The sequence below is a fragment of the Equus przewalskii genome, chromosome 22 (assembly GCF_037783145.1).
Source record: "Equus przewalskii isolate Varuska chromosome 22, EquPr2, whole genome shotgun sequence".
Taxonomy (NCBI): Eukaryota; Metazoa; Chordata; class Mammalia; order Perissodactyla; family Equidae; genus Equus; species Equus przewalskii.
The window spans coordinates 51,838,629-51,860,075 of record NC_091852.1 but is presented as its reverse complement, the minus strand read 5'-3'; the positions used below and the strand labels follow the sequence as shown (position 1 = coordinate 51,860,075).

At 45.2% G+C, this 21,447-nt stretch overlaps 1 protein-coding gene across 1 annotated transcript in view; it reads left to right on the top strand.

Moving 5' to 3' along the window:
• Positions 1-11,939, top strand: part of NXNL2 (nucleoredoxin like 2) — a 40,290-nt gene extending 28,351 nt beyond the window's left edge. The window contains exons 3-4 of the transcript XR_011531372.1: positions 8,687-10,921; positions 11,030-11,939. The gene's annotated coding sequence lies outside the window, so the exon portion shown is untranslated. The remainder of the gene's footprint in view (positions 1-8,686; positions 10,922-11,029) is intronic.
• Positions 11,940-21,447: the final 9,508 nt, after the last annotated feature.

Here is a 21,447-nt window from a genome sequence, read left to right as displayed (position 1 = left end):
TGTCTGTGTGCACTTGTGTCCATGTGCATGTGCATGTCTTGAATGACATTATTTAGAGTAACAAGACCACATTAATTTCGGAAAGATCATGGTTGCAATGTGGAGAATGAATTGGAGGGCTTAGTAATTTGATAAGGGGTTAGTATGCAAAATGTATAAAGAACTTATACAACTCAATAGCGAAAAAGAAAACAATCTGAGGGCTAGCCCAGTGGCATAGCAGTTAGGTTCCCATGCTCCACTTCAGCGGCCTGGCATTTGCCAGTTTGGATCCCGGGTGTGGACCTATTCACCACTTGTCAAGCCATGCTGTGGCCAGCGTCCCACATATAAAGTAGAGGAAGATTGCATGGATGTTGGCTCAGGGCCAATCTTCCTCAGCAAAAAAAGCCCAAAACAAAAAAACCCAATCTGATTAAAAAATGGGCAGAGGATCTGAATAGACTTTTTTCCAAAGAAGACATACAGATGACCAACAGACACATGAAAAGATGCTCAATGTCACTAATCGTCTGGGGAATGCAAATCAAAATCGCAGTGTGTTGTGACCTCACATGCGTTAGGATGGCATTATCAAAAAGACAAGAAATAAGTGTTGGTGAGGGTGTAAACTATTTGTAGGAATGTAAATTGGTGCAGCCACTGTGGAAAATAGTGTGGAGGTTCCTTAAAAAATTAAAAATAGAATTACCATATGATCCAGCACTCCCGCTGCTGGGTATAGAGCCAAAGGAAATGAAATCAGAATCTTGAGGACATGACCTGCGCTCCCAGGCTCATCGAAGCTTTATTCACCGTAGCCAAGGTACGGGAACAACCTAAGTGTCCATCCATCGATGAATGGATGTAATATATATATATATACACACAAGGCAATATAATTTAACCATAAAAAGAAGGAAATTCCGCCATTTGTGAAAACGTGGATGAACCTGGAGGACGTTACGCTAAGTGAAGTTAGCCGGACAAATACAGAAAGATGGACGCTGTCTGATCTCACTTATAGGTGGAATCTAAAAAAGCCAAACACGTAGAATCGGAGAATAGCACCACGCTGTTCTGTGCCAGTCTCAGCCTATCGATAACTAATGTTGTGGCTGGACTGGCCTTGTGGTTCTTGCTATGAGTACAAGACTCTCTTCAGCAATAACCATCAGGAAACTTTGAAAGAGACAGGGTTTGTCACTCACCCGTCCTGGAAGTACATGGCGTGCCTGGGAACCACAGGGAGGTCGCAGAGGGGAGAGAGAGAGAACGCACGGGGGCCTGGGGCTCTGCTTTAAGTGGGGTCAGGGGTGGGCTCCTGGGTTTTCATGGGCTCACTCTTTATTGGTGAATTTAAAATATAACAGTGGGAATTTAAAGTTCAGAAAGAGAAAAAAAAGCAGTCCAAATGGTCAGCTATCAAAATCAACCAAGATCTCCGAAACAAAGGAGGCTTGGTGTTGGGGGAGGGGCTGGCTTTTTATCTAGTCGTGTGGCCAGCCATGTGTCTATTGAGGTAGCCATCTTGGAAGTGGATGTTTCTTTGAAGTGGACGCCTTGGCAATCAAAGCTTAAGTCAGGCACTTGCATGACAAAAAAGAAAAACCACTGTCAGGGCTTACACTACACAGGGTTATTAGGGATGGGGGCGCATATGGGGGTGGTGCGGGTGGGTGATAAGGGTTTGGTCAAAGAGCTTGGTCAAAGTTATAAGATGAATAGGTTTTAGGGATCTAATGTACAGCACGGTGACTATAGTTAATATTATTGTACTGTGTTCTTGAAATTTGCTAAGGAGATAGATCTTAAATTAAATCTGCTCACACCCCCCTCAGTGATAGCTAGGTAGAGATGATATATGTTACTGAGCTGGATGGTATTGGTCATTTCACAATGTACGTGTATATCAAAACATCAAGTTGTACATCCTAAAATATACAGTTGTCATGTGTCAATGATATCTCAATAAAGCTTTTAAAAATAAATAAATATAATTATAAAAAATTGAGTCTCTTTTAGACAGCGTACAGCTAGAACTTAAAAAAAAAATCCATTCTGCCAGTAAGCTCATGCGAGTGTGGGGATCTGCCTAAGACTAAGTCCCCCTGGAATTTTTAACTCTTAACATGTCCACGTGAGGCCTCCAGCAATTCATCAATTACACTTTGTTTTCTGATTCCGTTGCTGGTTCCTGGGGAGGTTTCTGCTCCTGGGCTTTTGCTCCTGGAAGTGGTGATCTCTGCATCTGCTGCCCATCTCCCCACATCTTTTGAGCAGTGATTTATCCTGAGACCTCCACTATCTGATGGATCTAAAAATACTTGTTGATTTTCGGTTTCTTCTTGTGAAGATAGGAGTGATGTCTTCTTTTTTATTTTATTTTTTTTTAAAGAGTTTATTTTTCCTTTTTCTCCCCAAAGCCCCTGGTGCATAGTTGTACATTTGTTTTAAGTTGTGGGCCCTTCCAATGGTGGCATGTGGGACGCCGCCTCAGCATGGCCTGATGAGTGGTGCCATGTCTTCGCTCAGGATGGGCCCCAGCGAAACCCTGGGCTGCCGGGGCAGAGTGTGCGAACTTAACCACTCGGCCACGGGGCCAGGCCCGAGTGATGGCTTATATGCAGGATCAGAAACTGGACATCTTCTCTCTACTTTTGAAAGATAGTGTTGCTGGGTATAGAATTCTTGCTTTTTAGTTTTTAAATTTCAGTACTTTGACTACGTCATCTCCCTGTCTTCTGGCCTCTACGATTTCTGATGATAAACCAGCTGTTAACCTTCTTGAGGATCCCTCGTACATGGTGAGTCGATTTTCTCTCGTTGCTTTCAAAATTCTCTCTCTTTGGCTTTCGAGAGTTGTGATTCCTCTCATGTGGCTCTCTTTGAGTTTATTCTCCTTGGATCTTTTTGAGCTCCTTGATTATGTAGAGTCACGTCTTTCCTCAAATTTGGGAAAATTTCAACCATTATTTCTCCCGGCAGTCTTTCTGCCTCTCTCTCTCCTCCGCCGGGGAATCTCGATGTGCATATGTTGGTATGCCTGATGGTGTCCCAAAGGTATCTGAGGTTTTGTTAGTTTTTCTTCATTCCTTTTTCTGTCTCTTCCTCAGGCTGGATATCCTTAATTGTCTTATCTTCAAGGTCACTGATTCTTCTGACTGCTCAAGTCTGTTACTGAACTCCTCTCCTGAATTTCCCACTTCAGTTATGCTTTTCAGCTCCAGAATCTCTAGTTGGTTTCTTTCGATAATTTCCATCTCTTTATTGATGTTCTCTATTGGATGAGCTATCATTCCTACACTTTCCTTTAGATTTTTACACAGTGCTTGCTTTATTGCTTTGAGCAAATTTAAAATAGCTGATCTAAAGCTTTTGTCTGGTAAGCCCAACATCTGGGCTTTTTCAGGCAGTTCCTATTGATCACTTTTACTCTCTGTGTATGTGCTGTACTTGCTTGTTTCTTTGCGTGCCTCATAGCTTTTTTGTTGAAAACTTGGCATTTTGTATGTAACAGTGTGACAGTTCTTAGTTCTCCCTTTTCTGTGGGGCTTGCTGTTGTTGCTTCTTGTTGTAGTAGCAGCTATTTGTTTGCCCAGTGATTTTTCTGAACTAATTTTGTAAAGTCTGTGTTTTTGTCATTTATGGCCACTCAAGTCTCTGTTCCATTAGCTTAGTGGTCAGCTAATGATTCAGCAGAAATTATTATTATTTTTTTGAGGAAGATTAGCCCTGAGCTAACTATTGCTAATCCTCCTCTTTTTGCTGAGGAAGACTGGCCCTGAGCTAACATCCGTGCCCATCTTCCTGTACTTTATACATGGATGCCTACCACAGCATGGCTTTTTGCCAGGCTGTGCCATGTCTGCACCCGGGATCCAAACTGGTGAACCCTGGGCCACCCAGAAGCGGACCATGAGAACTTAACCGCTGCTGCCACCGGGCCGGCCCCCAGCAGAGATTCTTTATATGACTGGGACCAAAAAATCTCCCAGTCTTTGCTGAGGAGCCCTGTGTGTGTGTTGGGACACACCTTCAAGTCTCAACCAGGCAGTCTGCAACTCTGCCTTAGCCTTAACTTCCTGCTTTCACAGAGACCTTTCTGGCTCAAGGTCAGCCAGAGGTGAGAGCTGATGGCCTTCTCAGGTCTTTCCTGAGCATGTGCACAGCCCTGGGCATGCATGTGGCCTTCTAGATTCCCAGAAATATGTGGGAGCTTTTCAATGCCCTTATTTCCCAAAGCTCCTTATTCCCTGCTCTTGCCTCTACACCTTTTCAACCAGTCCATCGTGTACTGTTATCCATTGCCTCATGCATCAGTGAATATAATATTTGCCTGTAAAGGTTTTTGACAAATGGTCCTCGGGTAGCAGCTTTATCACTAAGCCAGAAATCAAAGCCTTTTGAATGTATCTTCTAGGGAACCACAAGACAGATCAAATAATGGCAATTCTTTGCCAATAAAGTCCATTCTTCTCCCTTTGGTACCTGTACGAGGGATGTAGGTTGTTATTTTCAAGGCTGACATTCAGCTGGGTCATGGGTGATGGAATAGGGTAAGTTAAGATGCTGAATATTTACGTAGATTCAGGTATTTTTCTGAAATAAGTGGTCCCCCAGTTACTACAAGGCTTTGGGTAGTTTCCAGAGTGCCAAAAAAGTTGATTCTGCTTGTTTTATAAGAATTGCTTCTCTGGAACAACAAAAGACCCCGAATAGCCAAAGGATTCCTGAGAAAAAAGAACAAAGTCGGAGGTATCACACTCCCCGATTTCAAATTATACTACAAAGCCATAGTAACCAAACCAGCATGGTACTGGCAGAAAAACAGACACACAGATCAATGGAACAAAATTGAGAGCCCAGAAGTAAACCCACACTTATGGACAGCTAGTATTCGACAAGGGAGCCAAGAGCATATGATGGAGAAAGGATGATCAATAAATGGTGTTGGGAAAACTGGACAGCCACGGGCAAAAGAATGAAAGTAGACCATTCCCTTACACCACGCACAAAAATCAACTCAAAATGGATTAAAGGCTTGAATGTAAGACCCGAAACCATGAGACTTCTAGAAGAAAACACAGGCAGTACGCTCTATGACATTGTTCTGAGCAGCATATTTTCAAGTCCCATGTCTGACCGGGCAAGGGAAACAAAAGAAAAAATGAACAAATGGGACTACATCAAACTAAAAAGTTCCTGCACAGCAAAGGAAACCATCAACAAAACGAAAAGACAACCTAACAATTGGGAGAAGATATTTGCAAACCACATGTCAGATAAGGGGTTAATATCCAAAATATGCAAAGAACTCATACAGCTCAACAACAAAAAAACCAACAATCCAATTAGAAAATGGGCAAAAGATCTGAACAGAGATTTCTCCAAAGAAGAAATACAGATGGCCAACAGGCATATGAAAAGATGCTCAACGTCATTAGCTATCAGGGAAATGCACACCAAAACTACAATGAGGTATCACCTCACTCCAGTCAGAAGGGCTATAATTAACAAGACAGGAAGCAGCAAATGTTGGAGAGGGTGTGGAGAGAAGGGAACCCTCGTTCATTGCTGGTGGCAGTGCAAACTGGTGCAGCCACTATGGAAAGCAGTTTGGAGCATCCTCAGAAAATTAAGGATAGATCTACCATATGATCCAGCTATTCCACTGCTGGGTATTTATCCAAAGAACTTGAAAACACAAAGGCATAAAGATACTTGCACCCCTATCTTCATTGCAGCATTATACACAATAGCCAAGACTTGGAAGCAACCTAGGTGCCTATCAAGGGACGAATGGATAAAGAAGATGTGGTATTTATACACGATGGGCTACTACTCAGCCATAAGAAATGGTGAAATCCAGCCATTTGTGACAACATGGATGGACCTTGAGGGTATTATGCTGAGTGAAATAAGTCAGAGGGAGAAAGTCAAATACCATATGATCTCACTCATAAGTAGAAGATAAAAACGACGAAAGAAAAAAACACATAGCATTGGAGAGTGGACTGGTGGTTACCATTGGGGAAGGGGGGAGGGGGGAGGGCAAAAGGGGTGATTAGGGTCACATGTGAGGGGATGCACTATAATTAGTGTTCGGGTGGTGAACATGATGTAATGTATCCAGAATTTGAAATATGATATACATCCGAAAAAAAGAAAAATTAAAAAAAGTATTGCTTCTCTGGATATGTGGAATTTTGGGGTCTCTTACTCTGCCATTTTTGCTGTTATTACTCAAGAGTGAGTTTCTTAAGAGTAAATAGGTCCTGTATTTTATTTATTTATGTGTCAAGCAAACTGTTGGTCACATGATAGATGTTTGTTACATATTTATTGCATAAATAAATGCATAAATCAGTAGGAGACAGCTGAGAAGCTTGGCTGTGACTGCAAGTAGATATGGTAGCTGGAGTGTGTATAGTTTTGAGGGAGGTTTTTTTTTAATTGAACATGTTTATAGGGTGTGGGAAAGAAACCACTAGAAGGGAAAGTTTAAGAACCTTCATTTACCACATGGCCATGTCCGCCATCTTTATTCTTAGCAGCAGTGGACACTGACTTAGGGCCACCTCATGTAAGGACTTTTCTTTTATGCCTGTTCCCTTACTTGTTCCTATAGTAGATGTTTATGGGTAAATAGGTTATTTTTTAAAGTGGCTGTCTTGAGGTAGAATTTGCATACCATAAAATTCACTTGTTTTAAGTGTATAATTCAATGATTTTTGGTATATTTATAGAGTTGTGCCACCATCACCACAATCCAACTTTAGAACATTTCCTGTCTCAGAAAGACCCCTCAGGGCCCTTTCCATCACCCTCGTCCTCTTTTTCCCCTAGTTTCCAGCAACCAGAAAGCTGCTGTCTGTGCCCCTGGAGTTCAGGGTCTGTACTCGTTGAGGGAGCTCGAATGCAGCCAGATAGTTCCTCTCGGGCAGAGCGCAGAGCCCACATGCACCTTTTGTACTCCCACCATAAGCCACGTTATCTTGGAAGCCTCAGCTGACCCTTTTCAACAAGGATTCCCGGTAGAATAAACCCCCAGTGCCCCAAGACAACCAACATATGTCATAAATTAGCTCATCTCCTCTCCATTTACAAGGGCACCAGCCTTGTAGCATTCTTGGGAAAACTGAGAAAGTAGTCACTCAGATGGCTAATTGTCTTGTGGGATCCTGACTGAGAATGGCTGTAATCAGGACCAAGCCTTCCCGGACTTCTGAAGCCGTCATCACGTCCACAGATGATTACGTACCACCGCTCTACGCCTGGGAACCCTGTGTCACGCACTGTGGGAAGCCGAGGGCGCAGGATTCCCACCCTGGAGGGGCTAATGTCCTCTCAGGGGCTGCTAGTGACACGTTTGCACATGTTATCGTCAGAGAGGAAGATAAAAGATTTCCAGGTGGCAAGAGGATCCTTTTTTTGCCCCCCAGAAGTCCCACTAAGTGAACGTAGTGTCCTAGAGAGTTAAGCTGGCTGGGCGCGACCAGACAGACATTTCCCCGATCTGTATTCTTCTGGGGCAGAGCATTTTAAATTTCTTTCAATGTAATTTTTTATGGAAGCCAAAGATCAGCATTTGACCGGCCAGGAGAGGTGGTGAGTCAGAGCAATCTCCTCTGTAGCGGCATTGATCTGTCCGGGAAGCTGACCTCCAGATTGTCTCATCCTCCTGGGTGGACCCCCGGAAACGCCAATTCATTTCATGGAACGCACGAGTTAGGAACAATTAGGAAAATATATTTGCATAACGGGAAATAATCTCAAGCACATGTGAAAATACATTAAAAATACCATCAGGCATTGAGCTAAACATCCTGCTGCGTCCGGTTTTTCCAAGAGTCATTTGCTCCTCATTCATTTTGTTTTCCACCAGCTCCTGCTGGATAATTGGTACCAGGTTTTGAATTAAAAAAAAAATTTAGAGGATAAAAACTCAATATTGAGAAAATTCTACCCAATATTTGTGTATGCAGGTGAGTTAGTAGAATGATTGGCATCAGTTCACTGTAGCAGCAAGCACCTCCTTCAAGGCAGGGCGAGGGGGCAACACTAGAAAATCACTAACCTTGCAAGTCAGTGGGCAGGATAGTGCAGGAAGTTCTCCTCTTGTGGCGGAAACCTCTCTTCACCCATTGCCTGCTGGCCATTCTATATTCTAGCCCGTGGGGAGCTATATTCTGGCCTCTCGTGGCCTCACTCTGTAATGGGGAAATGGGGAAACTCAGTCAACTAAGAGTTCTCAATCCAGTCTCAGCTGCACCATTACCTGGGGATTTTGGGCAAGTCAAAGATCTCTTTCGCTGCCTTTTTCTCATCTGCAAAATAGGGATGATAATATTTCTCCTACTCGTGTCACAATTCTATTCCATGAAAAGCAACTGAGTGAATAAATATAAAAGATAATTCATTGTTTTGCTTGAGGATTGTGTATTCATTATGCAGTCTCTCAGTGGGCTATAAGATGATGGTTTCCTTATGACAGCCAGCCTCCGGGATGGTCCCCAGTGATGCCACCTTCTGGGATTCATGCCCTTGCAGGGTCAACCTCCCACAGTTGTACCAGGATTGTTCTGCGTGACCAGCAGAATATGGCAGGAGTGATGTTATATCACCTCTGAGGTCAGGCTGTAAGAGACACTAGTGTGGTTCTGCTCAGTCTCTTTCTCTCTCTTTTTCTGATCACTCTCTTCAGGGGAAGCCAGCTGCCATGTCATCAGCCACCCTGTGGAGAAGGCTACATGATGAGGCCTCTGGTCAAGAGCCATGAGAATGAGCTTGGAAGTGGCTAGTCCTTAGAACTAGATCTTCCAGCCTCGGTCCAGCTTCAGACGACTGCAGCCCTGGCTGACTGCTTGACTGAAAGCTCGTGAGAGATCCTGAGCCAGAAAGACCCAGCTGAGTCGCTCCAAGATTTCTGACTTTCAGAAGCTTTGTGAGTTAATAAACGTTTGCTGCTTTCAGCTGCGAAGTTTTGGGGAATTTCTCCTGCAGTGATAGATGACTGACACATTCCTCGAGTAGAGGAGCACGTGAGTGTGTTCACAGGATCAACCCAGAGCTGTTCACACGGAGGACGCTCAATTCAACCAAGACGTGAAAAACAGAAGTCAATGTGAAGGAAGGAACGGCTGGAAAGCAGAATGGGCACACGCACACTAACGATTCATTCCCGGCTGAGGCTGCCGGTCCTGCACAAACGCCCAGAATGACACCAGAAGTGACATTTCACCAACTTTCATGCCCACTAGCAAATGTGCTTCCAGGTGTGACAAGCCGAGCTGTTTCCCGTGGGCTCCGCCTGGCACCTCTCCTTATGCATGCAGTTCCGAGAGGGACCCTCTGGCTGTCACAGCCTTTCAGAACAAAAGATGACCTCGGAAGCCCAAGAGTGAAAAGGCATCATCTCACCACTAAGAGGAGATTCATTATATCTTTCAGTGTAACCGCCGTCCACGACTTCCTGTCTCCGTGCCTGGTTTTCTTGTCCCATCTTTCGTCACATCCTAGTCACTGCCCTGGTGTATTATGGGAGATTATATGTAGATGTGTGTTACAGGGTCTTGACCCTGTGCAGTTGTAGGAGCTGGCTAAGCAATTGTCTTTAGGATGATGCTGGAGCCCGTGGTCCACAGGGAGGCAGCTGGAAGGGACGGCGGATTGATGTGGAGGGCAGCTGGCAGGAGCTGGAACCTGCAGGCACAGCTGGAGCCCATGAGAGCAGCCTGAAACGCACGCCCATTCTTGTTGCCTCAGACCTAGGGGTGTGCCAGTCCTGCAGAAGCCAGAGCCTGTCTTTCATCAGCGAGCTAAACACGCACCTCAGGCCCAGAAGTCAGGGAAACTGGAGGGAGTCAGGGGAATGTGTGCAATAGCCGGCCTGGAACAGCCTCCCCGCAGTGAGGTGAGTCAACAGAGAAGACACGTGAGGGAGCCTCCAACGCCTGCGGCTTCGCTTCCGTCCCCAGAGAACCTGTCTTGTGGCCTGCCCTGACCAGAAACCCAGGGGAAGGGCCTTCTGGGAAATGTGGTCCTGAAAGACTTCGGCCTCAGACCTCTTTTACATTCTTAACAATTATCGAGGATCCCACAGATCTTTTGTTCACGTAGATTATAGCTATCAATATTTATCATTTTAGAAATGAAAACAAAGAGATTGAAAAATATTAGTTAGAAATAAGAATAATAAACCATTAGACGTTAATATAAATAACATCTTCTTATCAAAATAACTATATTATCCAAGATAAAAAAGATTAAGGAGAAGAGGAACATTGTTTTATGTTTTTCAAGTATCTTTTTTTTTTTTTTAAAGATTTTACTTTTTTCCTTTTTCTCCCCAAAGCCCCCCAGTACATAGTTGTATATTCTTCGTTGTGGGTCCTTCTAGTTGTGGCATGTGGGACGCTGCCTCAGCGTGGCCTGATGAGCAGTGCCATGTCCGCGCCCAGGATTCGAACCAACGAAACACTGGGCCGCCTGCAGCGGAGTGCGCGAACTTAACCACTCGGCCACGGGGCCAGCCCCCTGTTTTTCAAGTATCTTTAATGCCTATCTTAACAGAAAACAGCTGGATTCTCGTATCACTGCATTCAATCTGTCGTGATGCCACTCTTTGTGTAACCTCTGGAAAATTCCGTCGTAGACTCAAGAGAGAGTGAGAGTGAAGAAGACAACAGCGTCTTAGTGTTTTCATGAAAATCGCTTTGACTTCACGACCCCCTTGAAAGGACGTTGGAGACCCCCAGGGGTGGCTGGACCACACATTGAGTACTTCGAATACTGGAGAAAAATGCTTAGTCTTCTAATTTTGATGAAGTACTGGGGAAAAACACATAAATTGGAAGTTGTAGTTCTTAGCCTCTGAGAGAAGCTCTACAGAGCCTGTGGTTATCCACGTGGGAAGCCCCAGGGCGATTCTCTGAATGGTGTAAGTCCGACTAACATGCCTGTGGCTCAGTTATTTGGGTTATTTAGGTATTTCTCCCTATGATTCCAAAAATTCACGACCATATTCTCCTTCACCTTGTCTCTGCAGATGCCAACGAGAAAAGAGAAAAGAAGTGGAAAGAGAGAGGAGAACGGGGCAGGAGGAAAGGACAGAGCGACGGCTCCCGGAGTTTGTCTTCGCAGACACTCACTGTCACTTTGCCGAGACAGAAACAGGCTCTGGAGCCATTTGTGTGTCCTCAGAAGAGGCCGCCTTCCTAGCCGGCTCACTGGGCTCTGGGACCAGTTTCCACACATTCCCGGAGGTCACACATGGTGGTCGCAGAAGTCCCTGATGGGGGAAGTGGCCTCGCTGTGGATATTTACACATTTTCAACGCTCCTGGCCCATCCCTGCTGTGTTTTCCAAGAGGGTGTAAAACCAAATTATTGCGCCATTTGCCTGTTTGTCACTGAGGTTTTCATGCTCAAAATATTTTTCCAGTCTTTTTCAAGTGCTATTTCTTTTTATATTATAAGGCAAAACTCTTCTCCCAGAAAATATGAACATATTTATCAAGAAGCTAACTACTGCTCAAAATGATAATGTAAATTCTTGTAATACCCTTTTTATAAATCAAAACTTTTATTTGGAGTAAAAATCCTTTAAAACATCAACATCTTTTCACCAAGCCCTGGTCGCTAGCCCAGTTTTCAGAAGTATTTTGGAAAAGTACCAGCTTGTGATACCAACCATGCAGACAGTGTTTGCACACGGCCACATTTTTAGAGTCATTACCCTGTCACTGAACCTTTATGGAATGAAGATAATGTCATGGTCAACGTTTTCCTTAAAGGAAACTTTTTAAATGCAACATGATTCTCTTATAAATTATTATTAAAATTATAAACACTTTCTATATCAAGTCTTTTTCTGATTCTAAAACGGTTGCATATTTTTTGTACCAAAGTTGGATAATATAGGACATTAAAAAATCACCTGCAAACTTACCACCCAAACATAACGTTTTAGCATGTGTCCTTCCATTCGTTTTTCTAGGTCTGTATATGTATACGGTGTACACAAGCGTGCATTTACATTTGTATGACTTTTAAACAAAATTGAGTCCAAGTCTTGATAAACCTCGGGCGTCCATTCTGAGTGCCTCAGTGAGCTGAGACCGTCCTTGCTGGAGAGGAGGAGCTGGCGGGTGCCACTGTGGCTTGATGGTTGAGGAGTGACTCTAGCATTGCTCCTTGAGCCCCAGCCCATGAGACTCTCTTGTCTGCATGTGCTTCCCTGGAGGGAGGAGAAGCTGCCTGGAGAGGAAATGGCTTTGAGTCCCAACGAATCAGGGGGTGAGGTGGGGTTTGGGGTGTTGGGCGTTGTCCATTCTCAGCAGGAGGAGGAGAGACCTGTACCCACCTGAGATGTTTGCTTGCGGTGTGGCTGGGCTGGACGCTCAGCCTCAGAAAGGTGGTGGTGGGGCTCTGAGGGCATGAGTGGCCAAGAAGGACGGCCAGACAGAGGTGGCCCAGCCCTGTATACCCCTCTGTAAGTTCTCCCGTTTATAAGGCTGAAGAGACTAGTAGGGAGAGGGGAAGAGAAGGAGCGAGTGAGCACCCGAGAATGTGTGTGTGTGTGTGTGTGTGTGTGTCATAAGGGATCGGCTCACGTGATTACGGAGGCCGAGGAGCTGCACAATCTGCAGTCGGCAGGCTGGAGACCCCGGAGCACTAGTGATGGAAGTTCTAGTCCAGGTCCAAGGGCCTGAGAACCAGGGGGCCTGAAGGTGTGAGTCCTAGTCCGAGGGCAGGAGAAGACCATGTCCCAGCTCAGGCAGTCAGGCAGAGAGAGAGAAGGAGAGAGAATTCTCCCTCCTCCACCTTCTTGTTCTATTCAGGCCCTCAGTGGACTGGAAGATGCCCACCCACACTGGGGAGGGCCATCTGCTCTTCTCAGTCTGCAGATTCAAATGTTAATCTCATCCGAAAGCATCCTCGTAGGCACACCCAGAATACGCTGAACCACACACCTGGGCACCTGTGGTCCAGTCAAGCTGACACATAGAATGAGTGCTCACACCCCAGAGTGAGACAGACCCCCCAGGCCCAGGGCCCAGAGCTTGTCCAGTCTGCTGCTCCTGCTGACCTCCTGTCCTGGTCTAGAATTGGGGTCACGAGAGTCTGAGGGGAGGAGGAGCACTGACTTTGAATGAGTCCTTTTGCTTGAGTGAGCTTCCAGCTTCTCTCTCCGGGAAAGAGAGAGCTGGACCATGTGACATGATGGCCTCTTGTTTGAGAACTATGTGATTCTCCAAATCCTTTGATTACTTATTGAACCAGCTTGTCACTTCTTTTCCTCTCAGAAGTCCACGGAGAGAGGAAGTGACCTGCCAATTCGCCTTTGCAAACTCTTTCCAGCTCTTTACCCAAAGAACGGAGTGTGGTTTCTGGACTGTCCTGGTCATGGTCACATGACTGGGAGCCCCTCAGGTTGGACCTGCAGGACTGTGGATGACCAGGAAACATGTCATCTTACCTGGTGGTCCAAGTGCTCATCTCCATGCTCAGAGGGGCATGTGGTGGAGATCAACCACCTAGAAACCAAAACTTCTTGTTTTCAGGCTCCCCAGGCCAGGGGTATCAGGCTCCAGAGATTTCTGCTTCTGGCTCTCCTTCAGCCCAGAGAGGAGTGGTTTGGGCTTTTGAATAATATTCCAGGAAGGAGAGAGACCATGGAAAGCTTGCCATTGAATAACTAAAACCACGTCGTTCAAATTCATTGTTTCATTTTAACTTCATCCACATGATAAACTGTCCCGGGTTGAAAACTGGAGCGATGGAGGAGACCCGGCTACTTCCAACCACGTCAGGAGGGCAAGTGTGACTTTTTTTGGTGACTTCTTCCCAAACAGCACAACTGTCCTGGGACACGACCCCCAGAGAGTGCGTGGCGCCGGCTGGTGTTGAACTTCCGAGGGGCTGGTTTGGGGCCCCCTTTGCAGCACCTCCTCCACCCACTGTTATGTTGTTTCTCTTCTCTTGAAAAATGTTCTGCTTTGAAATAATTTCAGATGTATGAAAGTTTTCAAAAATTAGTAGAGTTACAGTATCTGCTTCTCCCTTCGCCTCTCCTCTGTCTGTGTGTGTGCGTGTGTGCGTGTAGCCGTTTTCTGAAGTGTTTGGGAATAAGCTGCAGACAGGATGCCTCTTTCATCCAGACCCTTCACTCTGCGCCTCCGGACGTCGGGGCCAGCTCTTTCGTAACTATAGTGCGGTTATCAAAACTAGGAAATTAACCCGAATACAATTCTATTAGCTAATCTACAGACCTTATTCAAATGTTGCCAATTGTCCCACTAATGTCCTTTTTCTGAGCCAGGACCCCATCCAGGATCCCACCTTGTGTCACATCTCTTAGCCTTTCCTCTAATCTGGGATACTTCCTCTGTTTTTTCTTTTAATCTTTCATAACCTTGACATGTTTGAAGAGTAGTGTTCAGTTATTCTGTTGAATATCCCACAAATTGGATTTGTCTGACTTTTCCTCGTGCTTAGACAGTTTGTGCATTTTGGCAGGAATACAACAGATGCGAGGCTGTGTTAGCTCGGGAGGCACGTGGTGTTGGTTCGCCCCTTCGTGGTGAGGATGACTTTGGTCCCTCAGTTAGGGCGGTGTCTGCAGGCTTCTCCACAGTCAAGCTCCTATTTCTCCCTTTGTCATTCATAAGAACCTTCTGAGGCAAAACTTGGAGACAGGCAATATCCTGCTGGTCATATTTTGCCCATGAATTTTAGCATTTATTGATATTCTTGCCTCAAACAATCGTAACGATGGTGGGTGCCCAGTGGTGATTTTCTGATCTATCTTTCCCTCTGTGCATGTGAGCTTCTCCCCATTCATTTACTTACATCCACGTGGACGTGTAGATTCCTACTGTATGCAATGGCTCATAATCCTTTACTATCACTACTTAATTGCTCACAATATTCCAGATTTGACCAGTGGGAGCTTTTCAAGCTAGCTCCTGGGTCCTTCTGACGTGTTCCCATCCTTTTTTGAGTGCTTCCTTACTTTCCTGCACTATGTGACACTCCAGCCTCATCCTACACTTTTCCTGCCCCCGCCATTTCTCCAAGGAGCCCTCACTCCTCTCACTGGCGAATGGTTTTGAGAAGCCAGGATCTGGATGTTCTGGCCCCCTCGTTTATTACGGGTTGGGGTTTCCCACAGCCATCTGCACCTCTGACTCGACGGTCCCTGTCAGGCTGTCTATCCACTCCCAGCCCAGCCCTCTCTTCTGAGCTCCGGATTGAAAAACCGCCTGCTCATCATTTCCACTCAGATCTCACAGGCATCTCAAAGGAGTAAGTCCTTGTTATGGGACTTAATCCTGAACTGTGTCCCCCCCAAATTCATATATTGAAGCCCCGATATCTCAGAATGTATATTTGGAGATACGGTCTTTAAAGAGGTGATTAGGGTAAAACGAGGTCATTAGGATGGGTTCTAATCCCACATGACTGGTGTTCTTACAAGAAGAGGAGATGGGGACACAGACAGGCACAGAGGGGCGACCATGTGAGGACACAGGGAGGAGACGGAGTCTACACGTCCAGGAGAGAGGCCTCAGGAGGAACCCACCAGCTGGCACCCCGATCTTGGACTTCTGGCCCCCAGAACTATGAGACGATAACTGCCTGTTGTTTAAGCTGCCCCGTCTGTGGCACTTTGTTATGGCGGCTTGAGCAAACTGACACACTCCTTCACAGAACTCATGGCTTCGCTCCACTCTGCTTTTCCTCTGGTTTTCCCACCTCAGGATTAGTGCCGCCATCCACCCGGTTGTTGGTGTCCGAACCGTGGGAATCCTGCCTAAACGACTTCCCAGCGCCCTCCACTGCCACGGGAGCACCATGTTCTACTGACTCAACCTCCAGGTTAGGTTTCAAGTGCATCCGTTTCTCTCTGTCTCTAGGTCATCATCCTGGCTCAAGCCACCAGCAGCTTTCACTGGGATAACTGCGATGCCCTCTGCCCGGTGCTCCTGTGGCGACGCCTCGTCTCAAACTTTCCTCAACCTCCTTCTTCACCCTCAACCGTGAGGCCGCCTCTCTATTCTGTCTTCTGAAATGCCGTTTCCTCAGGGAAGCCTTTCTACCAGTGATGAGGTCAGACTCCCCTGATATTTGTCCTCGCAACAGACAATAATTGTGATTTAACGACCAGTTGTTCAATTCTGCAAAGTATCGCACACCACTCACTGGACTGACAGCCGCATGAGCGCCTGGGCTGTGTTGGTCTCGTTCACGGCTGGACCCGCAGGATGCGGCACTCTGTGCGTTTAAACGTGTGTTCTGAATTGACGATGACGTCCCCAAACCCCGGGCTGTAACAGGGATGGAGAGGCCCCAGCGCATCTGCCTCTTTGACGCGGCCGAGGTGAGGCTGTAACCATCCTGAGGGCAGGCCCGTCTCTGGGGTTCCCTTGTCTACTTCTTCCAGGCCCTAATTCCCAAAGACTGCCAGGCACATGCCGATGGTTCTGGTATAACACCTTTGTGTGTTCCCCCCAAAACCTCGATTTCTTTTGAAATCATACATTAAAAATAGCAGGGATTGTAGGAAAACTCAGGTTGGGAGCAGACTACCCCAAACCTATGCAGCTATGGAAGCAAGCGCCAGCCAAGCAACGCTTCTGCGTCAGAGAGAAGTTCGGGCCCCTGGGCAGGTCACACAATCAGTGTGGCTGGAGGCTGCCTGGGCACACCGAAAATGCACACAACCAGGGGACGAAAGTGCTGGCTTGCTGCCTTGAGACAGGGCTGTGAAGGAGGTGCAGGGAGGAAGGGACAAGCTGCCCCAAGCTGAGCGCCCTGGGGGCTGCACGGGGGGTGTGTGTGTGTGTGTGTTTGCACACGTATGTTCTCTTCTGGGGAGGGAGACCTGAGTAGAAGCACTGACTTTCCTTTTTTTAAAAAACATTTTATTATGGAAAAATTTTTAGATGCACACACAAGTAGAGTGAATTGCAAGATAAACTTCCACACAATCATCACCCAGCTTCCACCATTACCAGCGTGTGGCCCATCTTATTTTATCTGTAGCCCGCCCGCTCTCTCTTCGTGCCTGTCCCGAATCGGGGGTTACTGTGGAAGCAAATCTCAGAGGTCACATCACAGCTTTTGTACATGTTTCAGTAAGTATTTGTAAAAGATAAGGAACACTTTTATTTATGAACCACTTCCTTAATACCTTTATTATACTAAGTAATTATAATTCCTTAATATCATCAAATTCAAATGTTCATATTTCCCTGATTATCTAATTTAAAAAAATAGCTTATATGTGGTTGAATCAGAATCCCGTGAAGTTTCAGTTGGTTCATATGTCTCAGAAGTAACTTTTAATCTAGATTTCCTTTACATTTCTTTTTTTTTTCTTCCTATTTACTTGTTGAAGAAATTGGGTTATCTGTCAACAGTCTTGATTTTGCTGACTGTGTCCCAATGGTGGCATTTAACATGTCATCTCAGTCTCCAATATTTCCTATGAGTTGGTCATTAGATCTGGGACGGATTCGGGGTCAATGTTGTGGTAAGGATATTGCAAAGCGGTTATTGTCCTTCCGCCAGGCGGCAGCTAATATCTGGCTGTGCCTCTGCTTTGGGATGTCAGCAGCCCTTGCTGGTCATTGCCTGGATCCCTCAAATCATCTGGTACTGTAACACGGTCACATCCATCCTACCGTTTCTTCCTGTTCTTGTTTTTTAAAACTGTCACAATTCTGTAAAGAGAAACTTCCCTCACCAACTTTTTCTTATTTTGAGGTGTCATTTGTATTGGAAAGGCAGGATAAAAACGCTTGATTCTTTCTATTGGCTAGTTTTCAAAATAATGAGTTGGTTTCTCAGCATCCTCTAAAAGTGACAAAGGAGTTTTAAAAAATATGTTACTATGAACTCATGGGATAAACCTTTACGTACTTCAACTGATTTTAGTTTTTATTCTTATCAATGTTCGGATTGTCCCCGTTTTGGGGAATGAGAGATGAAGCTGTCCCCTGGGATCATGGGGCGATTCTGGCAGACCTGACGAGAGGTTTGCAGCCTTCTTTGACAAGAAGTTCTGGACTACTCCTGTACGTTGCCTGCTCCAGATCTCAAACAGGCCGTTTCTCCAAGGGTTCCTGGTTCCCTTCCCGGGTAGATGGTATTTAGAGACAATTTAGGTGCTAAGGGTGCTCATAGCTGTTGGTTGATTTTTGTTATTCAGTCTTTTCAGTAGACAGAGCCAGGAAATATAAGGATAAAATGTAAAGATTAGTGCATTGTGAATCCGTATGGCTACTTAAAAATCAAATCTAGAGACTCCTCCCCCTACTTTTTCTAGACTGGTAAAATATATATAACATAAAATTTGCCACTTTAGCCATTTTTTTTAATTTTATTTTTTCCTTTTTCTCCCCAAAGCCCCCAGGTGCATAGTTGTATATTCTTCGTTGTGGGTCCTTCTAGTTGTGGCATGTGGGATGCTGCCTCAGCATGGTTTGATGAGCAGTGCCATGTCCGCACCCAGGATTCGAACTGACGAAACACTGGGCCGCCTGCAGCGGAGCGCACAAACTTAACCACTCGGCCACGGGGCCAGCCCCCACTTTAGCCATTTTAAGTGACAATTTGCGGCATTAACTACATTCACAATGTTGTACCACCATCACCACTGTTTATTTCCCAAATTTTTCATCACCCCAAACAAAAACTGCACCCATTAAGCAATAACTTCCCATTCTCCCCTCCCCAGCCCCTGGTAACTTCTGACTCTCCGTCTCTATGAATTCCCCTATTCTAGATACTTCATACAAGTGGAGTCGTACAGTGCTTGTCTTTTCGTGTCTGGCTTATTTCACTGAGGAAAACGTTTTCAAGGTTCATCCATGTTGCAACATCGATCAGAATTTCCTTCCTTTTAATGGCTGAATACTGTTGCATTGTCTGTATAGACAACGTTTTGTTTATCCGTTCATCTGCTGACGGGCACTGGAGTTGTTTTGACCTTCTGGTTCCTGTCAATGGTGCTGCTATGAACATCAGCGTACAAGTATCCACGTGAGCCCCTGCTTTCGCATCTTTCGGGTACGTACTTAGGAAGTGCCGGGTCATATGGTAATTCTGCTTGGCTTTTTGAAGAACCACCAAACTGTTTCCCGCAGCCCTGTACCATCTTACATTCCTGCCAGCAGTATATGGGGTTCTGATTTCTCCTCATCCTCAGCACTCGTTATTTTCCATTTTTGTTTTTGTTTTTAATAGCCATCCTGGTAGGTGTGAAGTGGTATCTGTCTGTGGTCTTGATATGCATGATTAATGATGTCGAGAGTCCTTTCATTGACCTTGATCCTCATTGACCTTATTGATCCTTATTAACCAATATTAATAAGGACCTCATTGATCCTTATTGACCACTTGCACATCTTCTTTGGAATGTTGTCTATTCAAGCCTTTTGACCATTTTTTAATTGGGTGGCTTGTCTTTTTGTTGTTGAGTTATAGGAGTTCTTTATATATTCCCAAATCCCAGTTGGGTCTCAAATGACTGAATTTCTTCAATAAATAAATAGCGAGGAAAAAAAAAGTGACATCTAAATAGTAAACCCTTATTAGATATATGATTTGTAAATATTTTCTTCTATTCTTTATGTTTTCTTCTCACTTTCTTGATGTATTTTGATGCATGAAAGTTTTTACTTTTGGTGAAATCCAATGTATATATTCCTTTTTTTGTTGCTCATGCTTTTGGTGTCATATCGGAGAATCCAATGCCAAGTCCAAGGTCGTGAAGATTTACCCTGATGTTTTCTTTTAAGAGCTTCATTTAATTTATTAGCTGCTCAGATTGTAGTTTTCCATTGTAAGAGTCAGGATGGTTTAGACTGTTTCGCAATAACAAACCCTGAAATCTTGGTAACTTGAAACAATAGAAATTGCAGATCCTTTACCACACAGTACAATGTGGATTGGACCATCCTCCTACACTCTTGTAGCTAAGTTGAGTAAGAAAAGCCGGTGAGAGAGGTGTTTAAACACCACATCCGGGAGTACACGATTTTCGCCACCTCCCATCGGCGGCAGCTCAGGCACGGTCTCAGGCAAGCGCGGCCGAGGCTGGGAGCTGGCGTCTGCCGTCCGCCCGGAGCCAAGACTGCGCTCCCCGCTCCCCTTCGTCTGCTGGTTACGTTGACTCGATTACTGGCTTTGTGAGTTGAACAAAATGAGAAATGAGCAAAACTGACTATTTTAAATTAAGAAGTTATTAGAAAACATCTTAAAACGTCATCAGATATTTTGCGTTTTGCTCTCTGTCTCCTTGGAGGTCATAAGCCGATAGGTCGTTCATCTGTGTTGCAAACACGAGACGGTTGGTGTTAACTTTAATATTATATAATTTCTATGAGTTGCTGTTTTCTTGGGGGAAACACACACTCATTAGGGCTAATGATCTTCTAGAATTGAGAATCAGGCGGGCACCTTAGGAAGGGGCATCTGTGAAGTAAGTGTCTGTCACACCCATGGGACATCGCTACAGCATGGCTTGATGAGCAGTGCGTAGGTCTGCACCCGAGATCTGAACCTGCGAATCCCTGGCTGCTGAAACAGAGTGTGCGAACTTAACCACTACGCCACTGGGCCAGCCCCTCACTTGTTGATTTTTGCTCTTGTTGCCTTCGTTTCGGTGTCAAATCTAAAAAGTCATCGTCAAGACTGACATCTAGAAGCTTACTCCCTATGTTTTCTTCTAGGAGTTTTATGGTTTTGGGTGTTACGTTCAAGTCTTTAATCCACTGTGAGTTGATATTGTGTAGAGTGCAGGGCAGTGGTCCAGTTTCATCATTTGCATGTGGATGTCCAGTTTCCCCAATATCGTTTATTGAAGAGACTGTCTTCTCTCTATTGTATGTTCTTGGCTCCTTTATCATAAATTAGTTGGCCACATATGCAAGGGTTTGTTTCTGGGCTCTCAGTTCTGTTCCGTCGATCTATGTGCAGTTTTCATGCCAGCACCATACCGTTTAGATTACTTTGCTTTGTTGTATAGTTTGAAATCAGGAAGTGTAGTGCGTCCAGCTTTGTTCTCTTTTCTCAAGATTGCTTTGGCTATTCAGTGTGTTTTGTAGTTCCATACAATTATTAGGCATTTTAATCCTTATCTTGTGAGGAATATAATCCCTTGGGAGTTTTAAGCAAGCTCAGAATTTCAGGAAAATCACTCTGGCTTCACTGTGGCAAACAGCCTGAGTGGGGTTTCAGGATGGGAGGGCTGGGTGAGTTAGGGAGCCAGGGTGCATTTCCAGGTGAGAGATGAGCTTGGTCTGTTCCGGGGCGGGAGCAGGATGGAAAGAGGTGAGCTGACCTGAGACTAAACAAGATGCATGGGGATTCGTGACCCTTCCTGCCTGCCGCCTCTCAGGTCAGTCACCAAGTTCACGTAAACTCCTGTCTAAGGGGAATGTTATTTTCACAGAGT